The sequence below is a fragment of the Coturnix japonica genome, chromosome 18 (assembly GCF_054131305.1).
Source record: "Coturnix japonica strain WE chromosome 18, WE-NBRP24, whole genome shotgun sequence".
Taxonomy (NCBI): Eukaryota; Metazoa; Chordata; class Aves; order Galliformes; family Phasianidae; genus Coturnix; species Coturnix japonica.
In genome coordinates this window covers 7,108,029-7,131,577 of record NC_140680.1, presented here as the reverse complement: position 1 = coordinate 7,131,577, position 23,549 = coordinate 7,108,029, and the positions used below count along the sequence as shown (strand labels likewise).

Below are 23,549 nucleotides of genomic sequence, written 5' to 3'. Positions count from 1 at the left end.
TTGCTTGTGTTAGGAAAATTTCTGCTCCAATAAGCTTGCTTAGTAAGCTTCCTCAATCATCTTTATCCCCAAGAGTCAGAGGAGAGTCTTCAGCTTTCGAATACAGGGAGAGTCCACTGAAGCATACCTCTGTGGGGTGTCACCAAGTGTTGGGTCACAGCCCCTTTTCTATCCCTGTACCCTGATGCTAGTGAGCCCTGCTCCTGTCCCAGCTAGCTCAGGTATTCAGGGTTCACATTCTTCTCCTTTTGCCTATCACAGCTCATCCCCAAAGCAGCTACTCCCTTTAGTTTTGTTTGTCTGTACATACTTTGGTGTATTTTTTTGCCCAACTAGAACTATCTCTGTATCCTGTAAAGTTTATTCCTCTTTGTTCTGCCCGGCAAACCAGGTTTGCAGATAGGTGCTAAGCTAGCATCTCCTGCTATATACTTGCAAGATAAGTTTAACTGGATCTTTGGAACTGAACGTATTTCTTAGCTTTTTCTTTATCTTGTTTTGCAGTGATCCCCTATCCTTCCCCTGTTCTTTCTATATTTTATTTTGCCAGAATGCTTCAGCCTTGTTTTTTCTTTACTTGGAAAGAGAGAATGATGTATAGGAGAAGTAAATAGGAAGGTTCTGCAAGTATTAGTTGTCTGTAGTATTCAATTGAAACAGTTTAATTTACATCAGATACATCTCAACATTATAGTTTTAGTGTATGTTCAAAGCTATCTAGACTGCAACTCTCATAAGAATTGTATTACATAGTAAAAAATGCCTTAACTGTGTGAATATTCTTACTGAGCTAAGATGGGGGATTAATGTGCCACACAAAGAACAGTTTCTAAACTAGTGTTGTGATCTTGTACTGCTGGGAATGTTTGTCTGAGTTAAGGATAAAGAATCTGGTCCCACTGGGCTGGGAAATGATCAGAGACTTAAACGATTTCATATTATTTAGTATAAACCAAGATATACTCCGTAATTACTGACAGGTGGTCTAGAATTGGACAGTGAAATTGCCTACGTAATTGTAGATTGATGATATATGTATCCATTCTGATTTTTAACACCAATTCACTAGTCATCACATAATTATATGTAAAGAGACTTTACTAGATACCTGTTATTTCCTGGAGATCCATTACAGTCCATCTGACAAAATATAGTTTAAAAAAAAAAGAATACATGTATTATAATATAAGGATTTTCATAATAAGGGTTATTTACCCAATAGACTGTAAATATTTCTTTGGAATCACTGTAAACACTCTGCTCATGCTCAGGAAAATCTGAGATGAATAGTATGAGCTGCACTGAGTTGTATAACAAAAATGCAGTATCCTGGAGGCTGTCAAACATTCCGTTCATGCAATATTTTCCTTGATGTTATCCATAATCTAAAATTCTGGGTCACTGCAGCCAGTCAGGCCACAGTCCTGCATGTGAAGAATCCCACTAAACACAGTGGGATAAATCATCCTTAAAGTTGAGCGCAACCATTAACTTTGAGCAAAATAAAGACCAGGGCATGTGCACTCAAAATCCCCTCAAGGCTGACATTTGAACTCAGACTAGCAGCTGTGTAGGTACCTTGTGGAGCTGTTGGAGCAGTATGCTGAGTATACTGAATGTTTACTAAGGAGAGCTGTGAACTTTGTAGGTATCTTTAAGATTATAAACACATATAGATATCTGAGATTTTTAAGCTTTGAGTTTTCAAAACAATTATATATATACACACACACACACACACACACACACATATATATATATATACATATGTGTATATATATATATACATATATGTATGTATGTCTTTATCCCGTGATAAGTAATTTTGTCAAAGAAGTTAGTCTGTTCCATTAATACTAGAAAAACTATTTGAGGCAGTGTTAGTCCTTATAGCCTTAAAATACTTGCTGTTAGCAAAACTGAACCACTTCATTTAGTCTATGGTTTAGACATCCTGGCAATCTCAGGGTGATTTTACTATGTCTTGCTAAATTGCAACATCCTTGAGTTGAAAAATTATTTACATGGGGTTGAGGAGAGCTCATCTGTACGGGGGGAGAGATGAGGACAGTGGGGAACAACAAAACCTCATTTCTAAATCATGAAGATTAAAGTCTTTGAATGTATGCAGAGGGGTTAGTATTTCCATTACAAAAATTTTAGCATCGTTTGAATCTATTAGAACTAGAGCAATTCTTTTTTTTTTTTTTTTTTTTTTTTCACAGATGGAAAGACAACCTTTAAAACATGTCTTACTGCTATGATAACATATTGTATCTCTTTGTGCTTATGTTATAGTCAAGGGATTTTGTGGAACATGCATTTCTTTCAGTTTCTTCATTTCTATGAACTGGCTTGCTTTATAAATTAAGTTATACTGATGGGTAACTTTTACCAGACTGGAAGTTGGGGGTGGGGGGTCTTGACTGTGCGTAATGAGCAAATTGAGAATATTTATGTGAACATACAAAGCACAATAATTAGTTCTGTGTAACTTTTCCAAATATGAACCATGAAAGGATATAAAATATTCATACATGGCAGAAATCTGAAACAGTGTAAGACTTAAAAGCTGCATTTGCAGGCCTTTGTTGGATGCATTTGCATATTTTTTGTCCAAGTGTGTTGGCTCTTCTAGAGTTTCTGCATTAGTCCTGTGTGAAGAAGGAAAAATACAATTTCTTAGGTTAGCTGGGATCTAAAATTTTATTTCATAAAATGAAGCACCAAGAATAAGCATTTGCTGTATTTTTTAATGTTGACGTGGGATCAACTTGGGGGAGGGAAATCAAACCAGACTTTATAAATTTCCTTTCTAATACAAATCACCCCTCGATCAATTGAAAACTGATTTTGTTAAATATAAATCCTAAAAATAAAAGTTAAGTGAATACAAAATTATAGGCATGGACTTTCTCCCCCCCATTTCCTGTTATGTACCACTGCTGGGAGACATCACAGCCCATTTCCTGCTTTGAGTGCACAGCTAAAAGAAGCTGTCTTGTCTAATTCTGTGTGTGCAGTAAAATGGTCTCTCTGAATCTTTTGGGTAATATACAGATGTACCTCTATGGCATCTTTTGGGAAACAGAAGATTTCCTGCCTACCAGACAATTCCAGTCTAGCTCGTATAAACCACATACACTACTTTATTTTATGCCATTTGCATGTAACTTGAAAACTGTTGAGAATTTTTCGTAGATGAGCGGAGGCACTATTGTCCAATCCGTATTTTATTGACTCTTCCTGTTATAGGAATAGTCTCAGATTGATGAGTCACTATTCATTTTCATTTGAAGCTTTTCATGTTTTTTTTTGTTGGTTTTTTTTTTTTTTTTTTTTTTGCCATGCTATCTGTCAACTAAAAATAACTCAGTTGCAAAACTGACAGACAAATTTTTATGAAGGAATAATAAAATCTACTGCTGTGAACATGTCACTTCAGGCAAAAACAGTTGCTTTTGCTGGCTAGAATGTTCCTCTGATGTCTTTAAATAACTTCATTAGTCAATAAGATAGAGTTTAATTATTTAAGTGACGAAAAAGATGAGCTTTCAGTATTTGCATTGACCTGCTGTTTATTTTTGGTGGAGTGCTTCTTTATGTGAGAGCTGTGAGCACTTGAAACACCCCATCTGACTGGCAAAATATCTTTTTGTTTACAAAACCGAGTCTTTTAGCCACTGTAAGCTCTTGAATGTTTCCTGCTGGGATCCCAAGCTAACATATTTTTGCCAGCAGGCACTACTTTCAGTTCATAGGGACCTGCTGTCACCAAAAGAGGTTTTCCTTCACGTGTCTTTCTTTTTTGTTACTATGTCTGTTGTGACTGATACTTAGGAGAACCTCACTTTTTCTCTTTCTGAAAAGCAGTTTGTTGTGCACTGTGCACGTGCTCTGCTTGGACTGGCGTCTTTCAGCCCTGTATTGTCAGCCCTCTCCTCCATCAGTGAACACCTGTTTCTCTTCTGTGAAATTTCACCAGCTCACTGTTGATTCATAGTCTCATTTGACGTGAGTGGAATAATTTGATGAGACTCTGAAGTAGTATTCCATGGTATTTTTTTATTGTGCATTGTGTTTTTAGTTGAAAGCAAATTTGACTTCTGTGGTGTGTACCAGTTCTCTGGAATCTTCCTGAAAATCCCACAACTGGTGTATCCTGTACTTTCTGTTGTGATAATCTCCTCATTTGCCTTTGCAAAGTGATCCTTATTTTGTAAATTCAGACAGGCAACAGCTTTTCCAGAGCCAGTGAAACTTTTCACTGACCTTGAAAGGTCACTTTCAAGTAGGATCCAGTTCTCTATCTAGCTACTTAAAACAGTGTTTTCAAAGACATTGCTTTTAAACAACCCTTCCCTTTTTTGATAGCTTTACAGTGTTTAATTTTATACTTTCCTACCACTGAAGAGAATTTCCTTTCTGTTCTGTTCCTACAGATAGATCATATAAGATCAACAAATGATCTGGTAACTGTTTTCTGTTTGTTTTTAAATAATAAACTACTTAAATACCATTATTATATAGTTCTTTTGATCTGGCTGTGCTTGCCAAATATGCGATATTGCTCGTCCTCTGAACCAGTTGTCTTCCTGATAAAATATGGTCTGTTCTCTTTAGAGTCCTTCTTTAGATAGCTTTGATCATTTTGTCTTTCTTGAGACTGAAAAGCAGGAACTTGCATAGTTCCTGAAGATTTAAAAATTATTACTGCCTTCATCCTCTCAGTCACTGTGCGATAAGGGTTCATTACAGCTAAGCTTTTCTTCCATAGTGCTTGTTGAGAAGCTTGGGCTTTTTTTTTTTTTCCTTTTTCTTTTTCTTTTTTTTTTTTTTCTTTTTCTTTTTGCAAAGCTGGGGCAAGAGGAATCATGATTTCATCTTCTGATTATCTGTGGTCATCCCTATGAGATGAAAGGACATTGCATAATGAAGTCACTACGATAGAGCCATTTCCCTTTTTCTGCTGCTGCTTTGAGTAAGCTGGCACTTCAAAGGGTACACCATCTGCCTTATTTCAGAGACACTTGCTTCAAAGCTAGCCACATTTAACAGAAAGGCAGGTAGTAAAGACCCTCCAACACCTCTCTCAGTTCTAAGAGGGGAGAAAAAACCCAACAACAATCCCCAGTTGATTAGTTAGATTCTATACTTTTTTAGTAAGATCAGGAAGTGTGTGGTACAGTGATATTTTTAATAATATATCAAAAAAGAAGAGATGTTGTTTCATCTTCATGTCCAACAGATCATTTCTTTAATCAGTTCTCTAGGCAAATTCTTTGTCCAGAAACAAAGCATTATCAAGGAAAAGATTTCTTCATAGAAACTAGGTTTAAAATACATGTATTTGAATTCAGACGTTCCTTTATGAACAGTGCTCTGCACTTGATAGGGTTTTATCTAGTCTTATGCCTTACTTAGAGGAATTCAAACTCATGATTTTACTTTCCATTTTCCTTTTTGTGTATGAGTACAACTCTTTCAGGGTTGTTTTTCACACAGAGACATTAATTTCCTTAGCTGAATCTTAGCTAAGCCAACAATCCAGTGTCTTAATTATTGACAAATTATCCATGCAGTGAAGTAAATTGCAGTCTTATCAGTATGGGGAGATACTTCTTTTTGAGAAATTGTTATGTCTTTTTGAATAATGTGAAGTTTAGAAGTATTAAGTTCTGAGAAATTTGAAAGTTCAAACTTAGAAGGAATTTGCTTTTCCCCCGATCAGCAGTACCTCTTAATGTAGAAATATTAGGTGTGGGAGTACTTAGTACCACTGAAGTTACATACACTTACTGCTCAGAAGTCTTAAATCAGGTGGCATTTCTGTAGGATGCACACTACTAGTAATACATATATTTCATGCCTGCAGGTTTTTTTTTTACAACTGCAGAACTTAAGTTCATCTCACTGGACATTCTGGAACACCAGTGGGACTACCTTAACAAATGTAAGACGGATCATTTCTTTGTTTTTTCCTGTATCTATCCTCTGCCAATCGGGAAGTATCACAAAATGTGAATTTTTATTTGACGTAAGAGACAGAATAAACTGAATATCTTCCTTCACTGCCAAAACTGGTGAACAACATACAAAACTCAAATGATATTCATGTAACCAACTAAGGCCAATAATGGGTGGGAATTTTCTTGGTTATTAGTTTTGAAACGGTAAGAAAAAAGTCTGTTGGTTTTAGGTTACTATTAAGAATATAGCATGTTAAAGCTGGTTTGTTTGTTTTGTGGTAACTGAGGTGTTGCAGGAATTAGTGGAAAAACCCTGTAAATTTCAGATTTTTGAAGCTTTCTGATACATTCACAGTTACCTGTTTTTAGTGCTGTCTGTAACATAGCTGAAGTAATTAAATACTAGAAGTAGTCATTTCCATAAAGCTGGAATTTTATTTCATTTTTGTTTTGTTTCTTTCCTGGGTGATAATACTAATAACACTTGATAGTGTTTGGTTATACTGATTGTTGGTTGGTTGGTTTTGTTTTCTATAAAGCATACTCTAATACTGAACCTACAAATAATGCATCCAATCCGAAGGTTCCAACTTCAAGTTATTAAGAAACAAGCTACATTGTTACTGCAATTAAGGATACCACTCAGGAAAATAAAACCTGCTTTTGAAAGCTGCTTTGTGAAAGCAAATTAAATTAATTCAGCTATCCAATTATTAAGACTGTTCTTCAGCTTTTGAAGTGTTGAAGATTATACTTTATTTATAACATGTATGGCCATCCTAGTAAAGAAATATAAAGAAGGCTAAAAGCAGTAGGTTTCCTCTCTGCACATCAGGTAGATGCAGAGTAATGCCCTGTGAACAATTTCAGAATGTTCCCTGTGAAATCGTAGCGTGACAAGATGTCAGCTTTGACAGATCAGTGGCAAAGATTGCATAGGCCTGAATTAATAAAGGTCAGAATCATCAACAGGAAGAGCTGCCTGGTGGCATGTCATCAAGCGTCCATACATAGTATCTGTAATGAAACTGCTGATACATGCTAGAAAGTGTAGGCTTTGGGGAGGATATAGGATCTTCTGGAATGCCTAAATATTTCAAAATTTTATACATATTTCTAAAGATAGGGAGTTTCAATACTTTGCATAAAGTAAAAGCAAAGGCAAATGCTATGGCGCTCGGAAGTCTACCTTATTTTTTCCTCCTTAATTATAGTGAGCTTATGTTATATTTTTCTGTTTTGCCATAAAAAAACAAACAACAACAACAAAAACCACAAAACAAACATATATCTCTCGTATGGACAAATGTTGATGTGGAGCTTCATTTTATACTTTGGAAGAAAGTCCATGAGCAATTATTCTGGTGGGATAGAACTGTGATACTGAAATGACTGATGAGCTGGGCATGAAGCAATCCTCCAGAGTATAATGATCATAAGCTGATGAATTAAATAAGCGTCTATCACAACATGCTTTTATTCAAGTAACTCTGAAAAAATGATTGTGAGGAAATATGTCTTGCTTTCAGCTGTGCATGTGAGAGTTCCATCCTTGAAAGCTGAACTTAAATTGGTTTCAGATGTTTTCATGTTCTGCAGAAATAAAAAGTAAGTTTAGAAAGAAGATTTTTAAGAGTTTCATAAAACCGTCTCTTACCTGGTCTCACTTTCATCTCTGTTAATGTCTCTTATCTGTTTTTATAACTGTATGTATATGTGGCTATTCATCACACCTATTGACTCAAGGGACGACTTATCTGCCTGGGTTGTCTACTCATTTGTCATTTTGCTGAATGTACAACTTTCAGTGAGGAACAAATGTTGGAAATAAGGTTTGTAAGAAAATGTATGCAATGTATTTCATTTCCCTGTAGAAATTATCTTCTCTTTGTTTCCCATTTTTTCCCATTTTTCCCTGTGACTAAACAAAGACTAACTCTGCTCCAGTAAGAAAAGATGACAGATCCATTTGTGCTTCTGCTGGCATATAGTTCTCATTCTAACACTGGAATGATTATGGTTTTATTACAGTATCCTTTAAAAGCATATCATAAAACATATTTTTCCCCATTGATACTGGCTGTTTGAAGAAGGTGCAGACTCTCCTTGGTGTTCTGTTTAATTCTTTCTCTAAGTTGTCGCCAACCTGAATGTGGTCTCTTTAAAGAGAGCGAGTTATAGCAAAAGTAAAAAGATGTTTTATTTAGATTAAGCTCTATTTTTATATCTTATTAATTTGTCTTACAGCTCACAATAAATGATAACTTTATCCTTTCATACTTCAGAAGAGTAACACTAGATTATAAAGCTGTATTCTCAACCCTCTGTAGAATGCAGACATGAGGCATGCTACAGGCTGGAAACAAAGCAAAATAGTGTCTAAGGGTTTGCCTTTTCTGTTAATGCCTGTTTAGTGGTTTTTATCCTGTATGTGTTAGTTACAGAAGCAGTAGCTATTTTACAGAATATGTTTTAAGGTATTCAAGTTGACTGTATAGTTCGGCTACTAAATGCAAGCTCTCAGTTGGAATGATAACTTTGGGGAAGGAAAACAGGAAAACAGGATTTCCAGCAGGTTTCTACGTTCGTAGTTTACCATCTCTTCTTACTTTAAGCTCACTCATAGTGCTGTGCTACAATTGAATGTTCCCCCACAGTTTGTGGATGCTGTTCGGTAAGCTGTTTTGTTGAAGAGTACTGATTCAGTATTGGACAGTAAAGGAAAACAGAGGATTTATGAGAATCTATTTTTCTACAATAGCTCAGACTTTTAGAGAGGGTGAGTGTATCAAAATAGGAGAGAGCCTAAAGATGTTTTTTTTGGAAAAAATGTTCAGTTTTGGAGTGAAGTTTTTAAAGAGCTGTGGAGGTCAGACAGCATCCAGTTAAAGGTAACAGATCGGTCACTGTATTACCCTCCTTGTTTGTTCTCTTAGGAAAAACATGAAAATTTTGGTTATTACACTCTTATTTGGTAACCCAATGTCACCAGGAAATTATTAGACTATAATCAGGGTTCAAGCAAGAGGATTAATAACTATTACTACACTACCAAAGCAGGAACTACAGCATTTGCATTACTCCTCTGTATTCACTCATTAAAGCACTTTGTTTTTAGTACCTTTTTGTTTCATTATTAGAAAATCTCCCTTACAGTCACAAATATAGTAGCCGTGGCCGTCTTTTCCTTCATCTCAGTGCTTTTGGGAAAGCTGGTTTACTCTGTCTGTTTATAAGCACTAAGTGGCTGATGGCCTGAAAACTTGAACATCAGTGATGCTTCCCCTAAAACCAACAGCAGTGGGTGGTGGTGGTGTTCTAAGAAATTTAAAACGTCATGCATGATTCTCTTATGTTTAGTTCTATTCCACTTGTGGATACAGTGTTTGTGTACAGATTGGTAGTTGAGTGTAAATAAGAGAGACTTGTTGGAGCTTTACCAGATGCTTGAACTTTTAGAAAAGATGCTCTTTTCTTCTGTAATGTGTCTGCATTTTCTGGATCTGAATGTTAGCAGAAGCTTAAATAACAAAATGCCACAGTAAAGGGAGAATACTGGACAGACATTGGTTGTGGAAGGGCATCAAGGGCACTGTATGGAAATACAGTGATGTATCATCATGAGATGTCTAAAGACTTATATATGTGAATGTGATATGAAACAACTTTATGAAGGTTCCAGTGATACAATCCCAGCACTTGGAAAATATCAGCAGGAAGCAGTAGATGAAGAAGGTATTTTTGTACTCATAAGAGCAGCAAATCATTTCCATTTCCACAGTCTTTGTTGACCAAATGCCTGTGAGATTCTTCAATAGAGCTAACTGCTCATTTGTGATCTCTATAACAAAAGCCTACCGCAGTATTGTGAAGTGCCCTTGACAAAGCTGGAGATAGTATGGCTCCAGCCTTCAGTGCTTGGTAATAAATAATCAGATGTGAGATTTCACTTTGGAGATAAAAACAAAACTAAAAAAAAAACAACATTTAAGATCTGTTTGTGAGTTTTTTCAGTCCTGTTTTACTTAATTTATTTATTTATTTATTTATTTATTTATTCCTAAACTACTTTTTTGTCTCTGGTTTGCCACTTAAAAGGATTGATGCAGGTAATAAACTTAACCTAATTCTATTGTTAAAACTGCAGCTGACAGTAACTTGTTAGAGAGCTTGATCTCCTGTGAACTACTCAAGGCTTTGGTGGTAGCCTCTATAGGAAGGAGATGGTATCATAAAAATTCCTTAGAAGGTATCTTGATGGATTGGAATGATAAGTCTTAAGAAGTATATCAGCAAAAAATGCTTTCTTAAATTGCAGGAAACAGATATTTTACTGACAATACACAACAGTACACAGTGGAAATACATCAGAGGCACTGGTATTGTTATGATTCTTGGTGGGGGGAAAAGAAAAAAAACACAGAAATAATTATCAGCTTCAAGTTATCATAGATCCTGAAGAGAGTGTATAGGAGTTAGTCTTGCAGTTCTTAAAGGGAATGTGGGGACAAGGAGCTGAGCACTCAATGACTGAAGTGAACATCAATAAAGAAGATAATTTAATTGACAAGATTCAGAACCTGACACACATCCTTGCATGAACAGGATTTTGCCTCATCCATGAGTGCAAAGCTTGGAGGAGCATGCACTGTAGGCAGCTCTCCCAGGAAGCTGTTACAGACCAATCTGAGCTCCCCTCATCCAGGAGGAAACAGCTGCAATTCATTAGGCCATATCATAAGAAAGCAGAGGTAACTGAACTTCTGTGTACACAGTCCATTTTCATTGAATTCCTTTCTGTTTTGTATCTTTCTTCACATTCCCATTAACTCCTAACCAACTCTGAAAGTACTGCAGAGGAGCCCTGTGTCTCCCAAATGAAAGAATCTTAGTTGGTAATTCCAAGTATTATTTTGAGTTGCTGCGTGGCATATGTTATCACTAGCAGTATTGATGTTCTTCACAGAGAGAGTGGTGAGGTGCTGGCACAGGGTGCCCAGAGAGGCTGTGGACACACCATCACTGGTGATGTCCAAAACCAGTGGATGGAGCTCTGGGCAGCCTGGTCTAGTACAGGATCTGGAGGTTGGAGGCCCATTGTATTATGGGGCTTAGAACTTGATGGTGCTTGGGGTCCCTTCCAACGTAAGCTATTCTATGATTCTGTGATTCATGGCAGCGTAGCTGTGCAGAATGCATAGGATGTTTGCGCATTTGGGAGCTGAAATGGTTGTTAAGCATGAGTTATAAAATATGTAATGTGCTATTTTGTACCACGATCCCGATCCTTCTTTGTGCTTCAATGCACAGATGATTTTCAGTGCTCCAAAGCAAGCCTGTTTGTTGTAATTCCAGTTGGTGCATAGCAGTTCTCAAGGATGTGGGGGCATAGTGTTTGTTATTACTGGCATGAGGTTGTGTCAGCTTAGGATGGATAAGAGATCTGTAAATTCTGGAGATAGTCAGAAGGGGACTTGATTGTGGGAGCACAAAAAAGAGATGTTTCTGCTTCTCTGCCATTTTTGCTTTCATAAGTCTACAAGGAGTGGAGAGAAGACGTGCCAGTAAATGCATGCATGAGTGAATTAAGGGCAAGAGTATGCTTTTCTCTGTCAGTTCACATAGTCTACCCAGCAAATGGGTTAAATGTGAGCAAAGCAACAGCTGATGAGCCAAACAGGGCTATTGCAGATTGCTTCCGCTGTGCAGGAGGAGAACTGTCAAGTCATTTTGCTCTATTACAAGTGTCTCTATAGTCAGCTTACCTATAACTGTGCCGTGCTGCTGCTGAGAAGGGGATGACTACTAGCTTTGCTCCTGAGCTTATTCATTTTTTATGTATGGTTTAGTTCTGTCCACTGGAATTGGGATTATGGAAAAGTTTAAAATTTTTGGAAAATGTAAGTTGAGATTTTTTTTTTTTTTTTAAGGCTTCTGAATGATGTACTGAATGTATATATATTGCTGCTGCATGGGGGCTTATTGGAAGCTTAATGCAATCACAGGAGACAGCTATTGGTGACAGCTGTCTTTAGAGTATCGAGCATGTGACTCATGAATAACAGTACAGCTTTCATGTTAGTTCATTCCTAGTTCTTTTTGTAGAAGTTAGAGCTAATGTATCCTGAAGTACTAAGTCTTTGCTTAACATAAATGCCACAAACAAGGATGAAAAGTTAAATAACACATTTTGGAATGGAGTCTTTCATTTGCATCTGAATATTTTTATTCAGACTCTTGTAACTTTTCCACTCTGAAACATGTGCCAAATAAAGTTACAGAGAATCCGTTCATTTTCTGTCATTTATTTATACAGTAAAGCACACAAAGCAATCTTTAACTATGACTGTATGGGATATCGAGTTATCTTTAATTATCACTACAGAATGGTTGCAAAATCAAATACCATTGGCAATCAACATTCATTATACAATAGCATGATTGCATCTGTTCATATTCCTAGATAAGCAGGGAAAATCAAAACAGTGTCTGATTTATCCACTAAAACTGTCTGAGCAAAATATTGTATCTAACTCTCTTAATATCTCTCAGTGACTTTGATCTGATTAAAGTCCAAAGACACATAACCACAGATGCAAATTTTCTAGTGCCTCAGAAATTAAATACTGCTGCATTTCAACAGGCTGAATAGCAGGAACCATACTCCAGCTGATGTGATTACAGGCATAGTGTAAACTTATGATAGAGAGCTGTCTAAATCACTGAGGCCGCAGGTGCAGGATTATAGTAAACCCCATTGAAACATACAGTGTTCTGCCTAAATGCATGAGTACAAAATTAATTAGGCAGTTGATCACATAATAAAAGTGTGATGGATAATCTTAATGGAAACTACCAGCTCAAAGTCAATAACGAACTTGATTCTTTTATTAGCTGCAGCTGATTTTCAGTTCCTCTGTTTACAGGGTTTTGTGCTTAATAGAAGATAAGGAAAAAAAGTTGGGTTTTTTTGAAAATGGGAACTCAGTTACAGTATTTATCTCTGTTGGAAACTATAATGTGTAAGCAATGTAGAATTTGCAGATAGACATATCTGCAAGTAATTCTCTAAGATACTTGGCTGAAAAGCACATCAAAGCACAGTGAAATAATGAGACAGGCTCCAGCTGTTGAATTCCAACAGCTTTTGATTTGTGCTCTAGTAGAAGCTCCAGGTTTTGATTCTGTGTTGATTATTTCCATGGTACTGGAGTTGATTTGTGCATTATTAAAAAAAAATAGGCAGTAGATAGCAAATAAGGGTTAGTTTGGAAACTGCTTATTAAAAGACATTTTGCTTCCTGATACAAATTATTGCTTCTTGTTCCTATGTTAGCTATAACCAGCTGTCTTGGTTTAAAACAAACAAACAAACAAAAACACATAAAATCCCCCACACATTCCTTTAAAATGTCTATTTAAAAGAATGCATGTAAATAGCAGGTGAGGTAATCAGGAAATGCCATGAACAAAAATTCTGGGGACCTCAGTGTTCAGGCAGCATTACTGCTTTCTGTGCAGAGAAACTATAGTGGAAACAGGCGTTTTTCCGTATATCTTTGTAGTATATTTCTTACCGTGGAATAGGTTGCCCGAGGAGGCAGTGGATGCCCCATCACTGGACACATTCAGGGCCAGGCTGAATGTGGCTCTGGGCAGCCTGGTCTGATGGTTGGCAACCCTGCACATAGCAGGGGGTTGAACTGGATGAGCATTGTAGGCCTTTTCAACCCAGGCCATGCTGTGATTCTGTGATTTCTTCTAGTACTGTGAAGGAATTACTACCAGTAGAAAGCACCAAATAGTTTACAAAGACTTTTTACATGATGGTGATAGGACATTGGTGAATGGTATTAAACTACATGGGGGATAATGAGGTTAGATATTAGGAAGAAATTCTTCACTCCTAAACTGATGAGGCTTGGGCACAGATTGCCCACAGAAACTGTGGATGTCATTTATCTACCTATTTATTTAATTATTTTCCTCAAGTACAATTTAGCTTGATTTTTTTTTTCTGGACATATTACATCACTTCTATACTCTGCATTTTAATGACAAATGTAGTACTTAAGAAAACAGAGACTAAAGCATTAAGGTACAAGACAGGTGATAGTACAGTAAATGCAGTATGAAGTAGTGAATACGTAGTCAAACACCATCTCTGAAACATGGTGTGGTTTTAAAGATCAAAGTCTATACTAACAGAAAAAAAAGGAATGATTGACTGTCAGTTAGATGGGAAAATAATAAACCATTTAAAAAAAACAAAAAACAAACAAAAAAAAAGAAGGCTAATTCAAATTTATGTTTTAATAATTGTAAATGCAAATCATCCTAGATTTTTTGCTTTGAAGGTGGTTAACCAGCCAGTAGTATTAGATACAATGCTCCATTTCTAAGATGACCTTTTAAAGATGCTTTGCAAAATTAAAATTGAATGAGTGGTAATAAACGGTGAAACTTCCATACGCGGAATTACAGTACTAGCCTGAAGCTTTTGCCGTTTGCCATCAACTTCAATACCATGTTATGTATCCTCTTTCATTATTTTCAAGCATGGGAAATATGATAATGCAGCGCTTAAATGAAAACACTTCTAATAGCATACTTAGTCCATACTTAGCATACTTTCCTCTTGGCTGAGTAACGGTGTTGCTGTTGTTTCCATGATGCTTTTTATGAGTAGTACTGTTGTTGTTTTTTTTGGTTGTTGTTTTTTATGTATATATATATTTAGTATATCAGTTTTAGGTTTTCTGTTATGTTTTGTGTGTCGTTAGTTGAGTAATTGACTGGTTGAAGAAGTGTTTCAGGTGAGCAGTACCGCTGAGAAAGAAATGAACACTCATTTTCCTAAAAGAGAAAGAGAAACTTGAATGTTAGTGACCCTTTGAGGATTAAAAATATAATACTAAAAAAAAATCTAATGACAGACATGAGGAGAGCAGAAGGTGAAGCAAAGAGAGAGGTGGGAGGGGAAAAGGAGTGCCTGCTTGCACCATTAAACTAGTAAATGGTACTTGCATATCAGCCTCCCCACTATCAGCAGCAGTTGGAACTAATCCAGGAATTCAGAATGGGTCTGTAAATGTATCTTCAATTGTAGCCTTTGGCATAGATTTATTTTTTGTAGTCCCTTGGGCATTGAATTTCATTTTCCCATTTGCTTAATGAGAACAATTTATCCTAAATCAACGATAATCAGAGTAAACACTATTATTAATTTATTGTTTCCAGACTAGTGAAAAACAGTAAAGTGAAGCTCTCTTCCTTTATCAGTGCTTTCCCTACCCCTTTTGCCCTGAGGATCCTATTAGCAGAAAGCTGAGCAACTCTGTTTCATCAGAAATAAATTATGCCTCACTTTTTTAATGTAAGTACTGAAGGGTTGTAAAGATTAGAAATACGTTTGAACCCACTATCACTTGATGTTATTTTCCTTGATGTTCTGAGCTTCTTTGGGGGAATGAAACAACATGTTCTTTTGAAAGCAAAGAGCAGAGTTGCTTTAAAAGAACACCAGCACAGACTGGTTGATGTACAAAATTATTCAAAATTTGCACGGAAATATTTCAAGTAATGTATAGATGGTCTGAAAAGCTGTCAGAATTCTTGGTGTATGTGAGAGGCAGAATGTTTGCAGGGCACATAGGTGGCAGAACTAGTCACCCTCATTTTTAAAATGATTAGAAAACTGTAATTCCCCAGAAACAGGAGGCTAATTCGCACTTTCTTCACAAAGGAGCTAAGGATGAAAAAACACCTTTAATTAATAAACAGTGTTGGCACTACTTTGGTAACAAGCTTCTGTAAATAAATATCTTAATTGCCACAGTACAGAGCATTGTACACCAATTCATTTTACTCTTTAACTGCCGTACTTTGTTGTTTCTATTTTACCTTTTCTTTGGAAGTGGAAGTAGCTTTGTCAGCCTCGTGGCACTGAGAGCAGCTCCTGTCAGCTCTCCATTTGAAACAGTGTTGAAGCAAAAAAACAAATCAAAACTTTCCCTGGAGCCCTCATGATAGCTGGGATAGGTCTTCGTGCAACCTAAGTTGAAGCTAAATTAACTGTGTATGAAGCTTTTGTTAATGAATTATCTTTGTAATTCTGTAATCAAATTGTATAATGAAAGAAAAAAAAATAATAACAACAACAAAACTTCAAAGGAGATGCAAAAGGACACTGTGTGCATGTGTTTGTGTGTGTACGTATATGATATTCTGTCACAAAACGTGAAAACATATTTAGGATTTCCTTAGATGTTTCTTTTGTCTGTTTTTCCTTTTTTTAAAATTTATTTTTGATCTTAAGGATTCACTCTGAAGTTTTGAAACTTAATCTTCAATTTAACTTCTTTTGTATATAACTGTGATAGGCAGGAACAGCATTGTCTACACTCGTGAAGAAAGAAAGCTCTAGAGAAACATGACTGCACTGAGGCTGTTTGGACTATATGCAGACCTGGTCCTCTGAGTGTTTTCCTTGTTGTTGTTGTTGCTGTTTTTTTTTTTTAATTTTCTGAACTCTTCTTTCCAAGTAATTTTAGAAACACCAAAGTGTGGATAGTTGTAATTTGTAATGCATGCCTGCATTGAGACCCTGAGGAAAAGACAATTGTACTTGTAAAAATATCTAAAATATATATAAAATATATATTGTAAAAATATATAATGTATATATTTTTAAATATGAATACCTTGAATTACCTTGGTATGTTCAAATCCATTACAGTGATTTTAGTTTTGGGAAACCTACAGTAAGTTGTAGAACACTGTTAAACAGGGTTTTTTTCTACACCATTCTTAAATGTTTGTAAGATCTGCTGAATTTGAGTTACTAAAAGCAACATAAACTTGACTTTGAGAGATGCAATAAGCATTCTTGCTTTCTCCTTTTTTTTTTTTTTATTTTAGAATTACTATGTGAATTGTCACCAGTCTTGAAGAGAAAAGAAGAGACAACTGGTAAGTAGCAAGATTATTACTTTTTCAAATTTAGAATCCATATATGTATGTTCTGAATGAAAAATTGTGTGGCATTTGTTATTTGCAGTACTTTATTTGATAATCTAAGCAGATAATTAAAAAAAAAAAAGAATTGCATGCAAACAATGAGGGTTTTTGTGTAGGTCAGTGCTAGACGCAAACTTACAGTATGAAGTATAGCCTTTGAAAAAAAGAGGCACTTAAAGTTGGTTATAACAGTCTCTGCCATCACAGCTTACGATGGAATCAACAAGGATAAAGATTTGATGCTATTGATTTTTTTTATTTATTTATTTTTTCTCCAAAACCACAGGGTGAAACTTAATTAAGGTAGAGAACATAATTTAAGGACACTTGTCATTTTAAATTTATTGGCTGTGATTATAAATGTTGTTCTGGCACAGAACACACACTTGCCAGCCAAAGGATCCAGTTGCTTATTGTTTGCTGGTGTCAAACCTTAACTGTATTTTCTACTAATAAAACTTGACAGTGGAGATTTAGGATCCCAGGCAAATCTCAACTTGTTGTATGTCTACTTGGGTGAAATGTAATTGCTCTAAAGTCAGTGCAAAGACGTGAAGAGCAATGCTCATCCTGTTTCAAAAGAAGAGCTCTGTAAAAATAGAGCTTATGTAGCCCCTCTGAATTCCCACAACGGATAGAATAAGGAATTCTATTACAAAAAAATCAGAATGGCTTAGAGTTATAATACATTTGACTGTAAACCCTGCTTTCAGGCAGACAAAGAGGATTGCTCTCTGATTTTTTCTCCTGTTACCTCAGCTTGGCTTGTTGACCCTTAATGTTATGTGGTGGGATGCCTATACTTTAGTTGCTCTCTGTCCAAAATGCATAACAGTTGCTGATAAATAAGTAAACAAGAATATACATACATACATATACACACACACACACACACACACACACACATATATATATAAAGAAGAATGCAAGGCTTCACATTTTGTTAGTTAGGACTCAGACTTCAGGAGTGTAAGAAAATAGATTAAAAAACATTGAGGTCAGAACATTGTGACCTTTTTTTCTCATGTTTGCCTTTGGAAAACAGAGTCTTTGAAACATAAAGGAAGTGGAAATTTTATTTCCTGTGCTTATTATTCCAGGCCTGCCTGATCCCTGAAGTTCATATTTCTGTTCTTTAGGGGTTTCTTAAATGGTTTTAAAATTTTTGTGGTAGTGTACTAGCAGTTTAAGGTATGATGTATCCTATCTGAAAAGTAATTAAAAGAGAATCTACACAAAATGGTATATGGAAATGAAGACAAGAATTGGTGGTAATTTCTTAAGGTGTGGTTCTAGATTGGCAAAGACCATTCTGAGACTGTGCTGCAGTCAGAATGGCTTTTGACTTCCCTCACCTATGACATCCTTATATTGGCAATTGCAGTTGGGAACCTAATCAGAGGAAGACTGAAGAAAAAACAAAACCCCCAGAACACTACTAGTATTGCACCCCTTCCTGCCCTTAAATTCTCATACATAAGCCCTTATTATATAGGAAGAACTGTAGTTCTTCAGAATAGTTTAGAGTTTGATATTACTGTGCAATTGAACAGTTATAATTGCCAGTACTAAGGGTGATACGGAAAGGTGAAAGGAAGAGATATGGAAATGTACCCAAACCAGCAGGTGAACAGTGTTGTTGGGTTTTCCTAAATCAGCTTAAGCCTGTTCTGCTCCGTGTAATTCTCTGAAGCCATTAAAATATGGGTAATTGCAACATGAGCTGGAATAAACTTGGAATTAAACTTTAAATGCTCATACATAAGCTTCTGTGATCCAGCTTCCAATAAGAGTGAGTTTAATTTTTAGTTATAGTCCATCATTAGGCATGAGTGGGACAAATGGTGATCTTTCTTTGAGCAGCACTTAGTAAGATATGCAGATAGTTTACAGTTTTTATAGGGTAAGTTGGTGTTGTTAAAGGTGGCTTGAGGTTAATCTAGAAATCCTTGTTATGCGTAAGAAAAGGAAAAAAAAATAGTTAATATACTTTTTCAAGTTTAAATTAGACTTTTGTAAAATTGTTTGTCTGATACTATGGAATCATAGTATCGTTTAGGTTGGAAAAAAACTTCAAGGTAACTAAATCCAACCATCAATCTGAACTACTGAGTTCTGTCCCTAAGCACCACATTCTCATGTCTTGTCTGTACCTCTGCGAATGGGGACTGCATTACCTCCCTGAGCAGGCTTGACATGATATAAGTAAAAGGACTAATGAATTGAAATACTTTGTGTCTGTCTCCTGGGCTTGTCAGGATCTAAGTGGGTAAGCTTCATTTTTCTGTGTAATAGTAATACATCTCCTTTATGTTTTCTCTGACTAAACTATTTTAAACTACATGGTCATCAGGTCAAAAGCTAATGCATGCTTGTATGTATGAACAGCAACCTATTACAATGAGTTGATTTGTCTTAGTTCCTTAAATAGCTCCAGTGACATATACTCCTGATCATTGCCAGTGGCTTTTGGCACTTTTAGTGTAACCACTAAATAATAACAGCAGTGGGATATAAATATTTTGTGCTTATGTAGCCTTAATATGTTTTTGTATCTCTGATAGCTGTCTGAGACGTCCTACTGTCATTTGAACACCATACTCAGGTCCCTGTTATTCTGTGACAATCTAATACTATAAAAACTTTTTTAAAGAATTCAAGAGGGCTGTTGTCAGTAACATCAAGTTGGAATTGTCGATAAATTCTTTTCTTACTCCACCTTCATAGTAGAAGGACACTTCAATAGGTTTAACAGTGAAAATGGAACATGAAAAAAAATATCATCTCTAAATGGTGATTAAATACTAGAAAACATCATCTTCAGCTAAACTCTGCTAAACTATTGGTGCTAGGTGGACTGGAGGTCTTTTCCAACTGTGGTGATTCTATTAATCTGTGATTATATCTAGCTGTAAGTATTTGTTTCGGGACAGTTAGACTGGATGATTTTTAAGTATCCTTTCTAACTTAGATGATTCTGTAATTATAAGATGTTGTTTGCTTTCTGAAACTTGTTTTTCTTTCAGCTCTGTTTCACTGAGTGCAGGATGAGGAAATAGTAAAGTATAGAATTGGAAAATGTTGAATTTTATTGCAGCTACATAATAACATACTTGAAGGGTGAAAAAATCCTGATTAAGTTTTTCTGAAACCAAGAAAGTTGTTACCAAATTTCTATTTCAGAAAACAATTAGACTGCAGAAATGAATATTTAAAAGAAACAAAAAACAAAAACAAAAAACAAAAGCAAATAGCAACAACAACAAACAAAAAACAAACCAAAACAAAAAACACCTTGTTTATGTCTCAGCAACCCTGGGAAGAGGTGATTGCATTTGTTCTGTATTTTAGAATGGCACCTCACTGGTCCAATATGATTCTGTGGCATAGTGTTTTAGGTAAGGTAAATCACAGCTAATAGTTGGATGGAGGTAATCTTTGTACTGTTAATGTACTTTTACCTCTTTTATGTTAATTTGTCTGTCACTGAGAATGGATTGAAAAATTTTGGTGATATAAATTTTAAAACTTAGGCCTGGATCCTACCTCACCAGCATATATATAAGTATCTATATAGATTAATTAATGTCAGTAAGAAGTAATTTTTCTGTTTTCAAGTTTAAGATTTTCAGATTCAAAGAAAACCATAAAATACAAGAGTGGCTGTGAATACCTTTGCCTTTTACACCCTAGTTTAATCAGAAAAAGATCCTACTAAGCATTGTGCTTGCCAAAGATCACCTTCTCTCCAGATAAGTGGAAGCAGCAACTGAAGAAACACCTCCTTTATCCTATTTCTCATGCCTATTTCCATTTCATAACTCTTATCTCATGATCTTTTTTAAGTTCCTTGTCTCCGTAGCATTTCTCTAGTGGTATTGAACGAAATAGCTAACACATTTTAACTTGCATTTCAAATTAGAGGAAATCAACAGAGGACACAGATTGAAGCTATCTTTGTAAAGATGTTTGAGGATTAGAGCAGAACTGGTGCAGCATTAGCAGCAGGGTACCTGTGGCTGTCTCTTCTTTGCCCATTCCAGGCCCTAAACTGACTAACAAAGTTTTTGGTTATAGTCAGTGCGTCTCTTCACTGAAGCTATTAATAGTTGAAACAAAATATATTGTATAACTCTTGCAGTTTCACTGGAGTGCAGCACTCAGGTGTCCTATAGAATTATACAGGCTTCACATATAAAAACTTACAGTATTTTCTTATGAAATGTCCCTGTCTCCAGACTGTTAACAATCACAGCTTTCTTGTACTTACAGGCGGGTATTCACTTACCCACTTACCAGTTATCTGTGAAGTGTAGTTGCCGGTAAACTGTAGTTTCATACAGTTTATTCAAAATGGTTGTCAGCAGAACTAGGTGGTAGCTGCAAAAATTTAAAGTCACAGTAATACTTAAAGCTTGGTGACTGAAAGTATATCTGTATGGCTGTCTACTAAATACTTCCAGTAGAGTGTAGTCTTCAAGAAGTCCCTTCACACCCATTCAGGATGCTTTTAGAGCAAATTTCAGGCACTTTGGTTAACCATGGCTGTTTAGTGTTTAGCAAGATTTGTAGCAGATGGCTAACTCAATGAGATAGTATCAGTGACAAAAAAAGCTGTTCCTCTCCTGTAGCATCTAAGCCAGCAGTTGTGCAAATATCTGAAGCAAAGAAAATATCTTTAACTTCAGACAAGTGGTGTTAGACCACAGAGGGATCAACAGAACCTTGCTCTGCCTTCTGAAATATCTCATTGCCCTTGTGAAAGGCTTGTCCCTGTAGCCATTTCACAATTCCTGCAGTTCTATTTTATGTTTAGAGTGTTAGCTTATGACTACCTGCATGCAGTTTTTTTCCTTTGTGTCCTTTATTCCCTCTAACCGGCATTCTCCAATATACACATCATTTTTCTAGGCTATATATCATCTCCTTTGGGCTGTCTTACGTTCTTTCAGGTTGCAGTTCTTTCTGCTTCACACAGTCTGTTACTGTTCTTTACCATCCATAATATATCGTAACCATAGATACCATGCACAATTCAAATATGAACCTTCAAGGTTTCAAGCTTTTTTGTTGTTTTTTTTTTTGTAAATATTTTCATGAAAAGAGTGATTATATTTCACATCGAGGCTTCAACAGAATATTAGCGAAGAACACTGATTAAGACAATTTAAACATGCTCAGCAGTGTATGTCCTTAAGTATGCAGGATGAAGTTGAGTGAGGAACTCTGAAGCTCTTAAATGACAGCAGAAAATGCTCCTGAAAGATAGCTGATTTATTTATTTATCTATTTATTTATTTATTTATTTTGTATCAGAGCTTTCTCAACGCCTTGCCCAGAGTCTATTGCAAGGAAGGGAAGTCTGTTTTTTCAGTCTACGTAGTAACAGATCATTTATAGTTTTACTTGTAGCTTCACAGTTCTGTTATTAATTTGTAAAGGGTGGAGGAGAGCTATAAATGTAAAACATTATTTTCCATCCTAAATATGGGCAACGTTCACATTGAGTTCTCTAGGGAAATGTTTTATAAGGATGTTTTAGAAGCAGAAGTTCTGTCACTCTATATGGCTATTAAAATCATTATACGTTTTTAGGAGTAAATAAACTTCAGATTAAAACTACATAATGGAGAACCCTTTTATCAAGGGCGTATACCACGCACCAGATGGAAAACAAACTGTGTTTACAGCATTACCGCTATCGCCACTGACACTACTAGATCTACAATATGTTATAGCAGCAGCTCCATTAACCTTGCTAGTTCCGTTGGAGTTGTCTGGTAGTTTGCCCAATCTGTGTTTGTTGTCAGCAAATGCATCAAATTAGGGGATTTTAATTCTGTTTATTGACCTTTTCCCTTCTTCATCGTCTTAGACTGTGGTTCATTCAAAATTGTTCTGCTACTGGTCTGTAAAACACTGAAAACATGTATTTCTGAATCCTTCTGACACTGTGTATAGAAGTTATAATGTTTTTCCTCAGACACAAAACTTCAGGAGAACATCTGATGGAATGTGTGATTAAAAACCCATTTTGTTACTTAATCAGTTACCATCAGATGCAGTGTGACTTGCTTGAGCTGTTGAATTTCTCCTATACTGGAATATTTTACTGTCCCACAAAGCAGGCTGCCACCATGTATCATGAGATGTTGTTCCCATCCTGTATTCGTGCTATTGGAATTCGCATGTAGCCACAGGACAGCTCTCATCTATCAACTAACCAAGCCAAAATGTAACTACTGTGTTACTGTAATCAACTGCTGTAATATTCAGCCACATGTATTCCTTACCTTACTGCAGGACTGCAGGAGTACTTCTCCACAAATAAGAATCAGAGAACTTTGGACAAAGACCAGAGCAAAATCACTCTCTCACTAATAATAGTTCATTCTGGATTAAACTGACTACGGACTAAGGTGCTGAATTATCTTAGGAAATCTGAATGCCTTAGGAAGTCATTTTCAATAGATTATTATTAGATAATTATTTGAAATGAGGTGATATCCTCATGAAGATGCAACCTAAACACCCTTTTTCTTTATTTTTTCATTGTCCAAT

At 35.9% G+C, this 23,549-nt stretch overlaps 1 protein-coding gene across 6 annotated transcripts in view; it reads left to right on the top strand.

Annotated features, from left to right (window-relative positions):
* TENM2 (teneurin transmembrane protein 2) overlaps nt 1–23,549 on the top strand; it is a 1,410,959-nt gene that overhangs the window by 595,406 nt on the left and 792,004 nt on the right. For all 6 annotated transcript variants that reach the window (XM_085518796.1, XM_015875933.3, XM_015875927.3 and 3 more), the window contains one exon: nt 16,890–16,940. The gene's annotated coding sequence lies outside the window, so the exon portion shown is untranslated. The remainder of the gene's footprint in view (nt 1–16,889; nt 16,941–23,549) is intronic.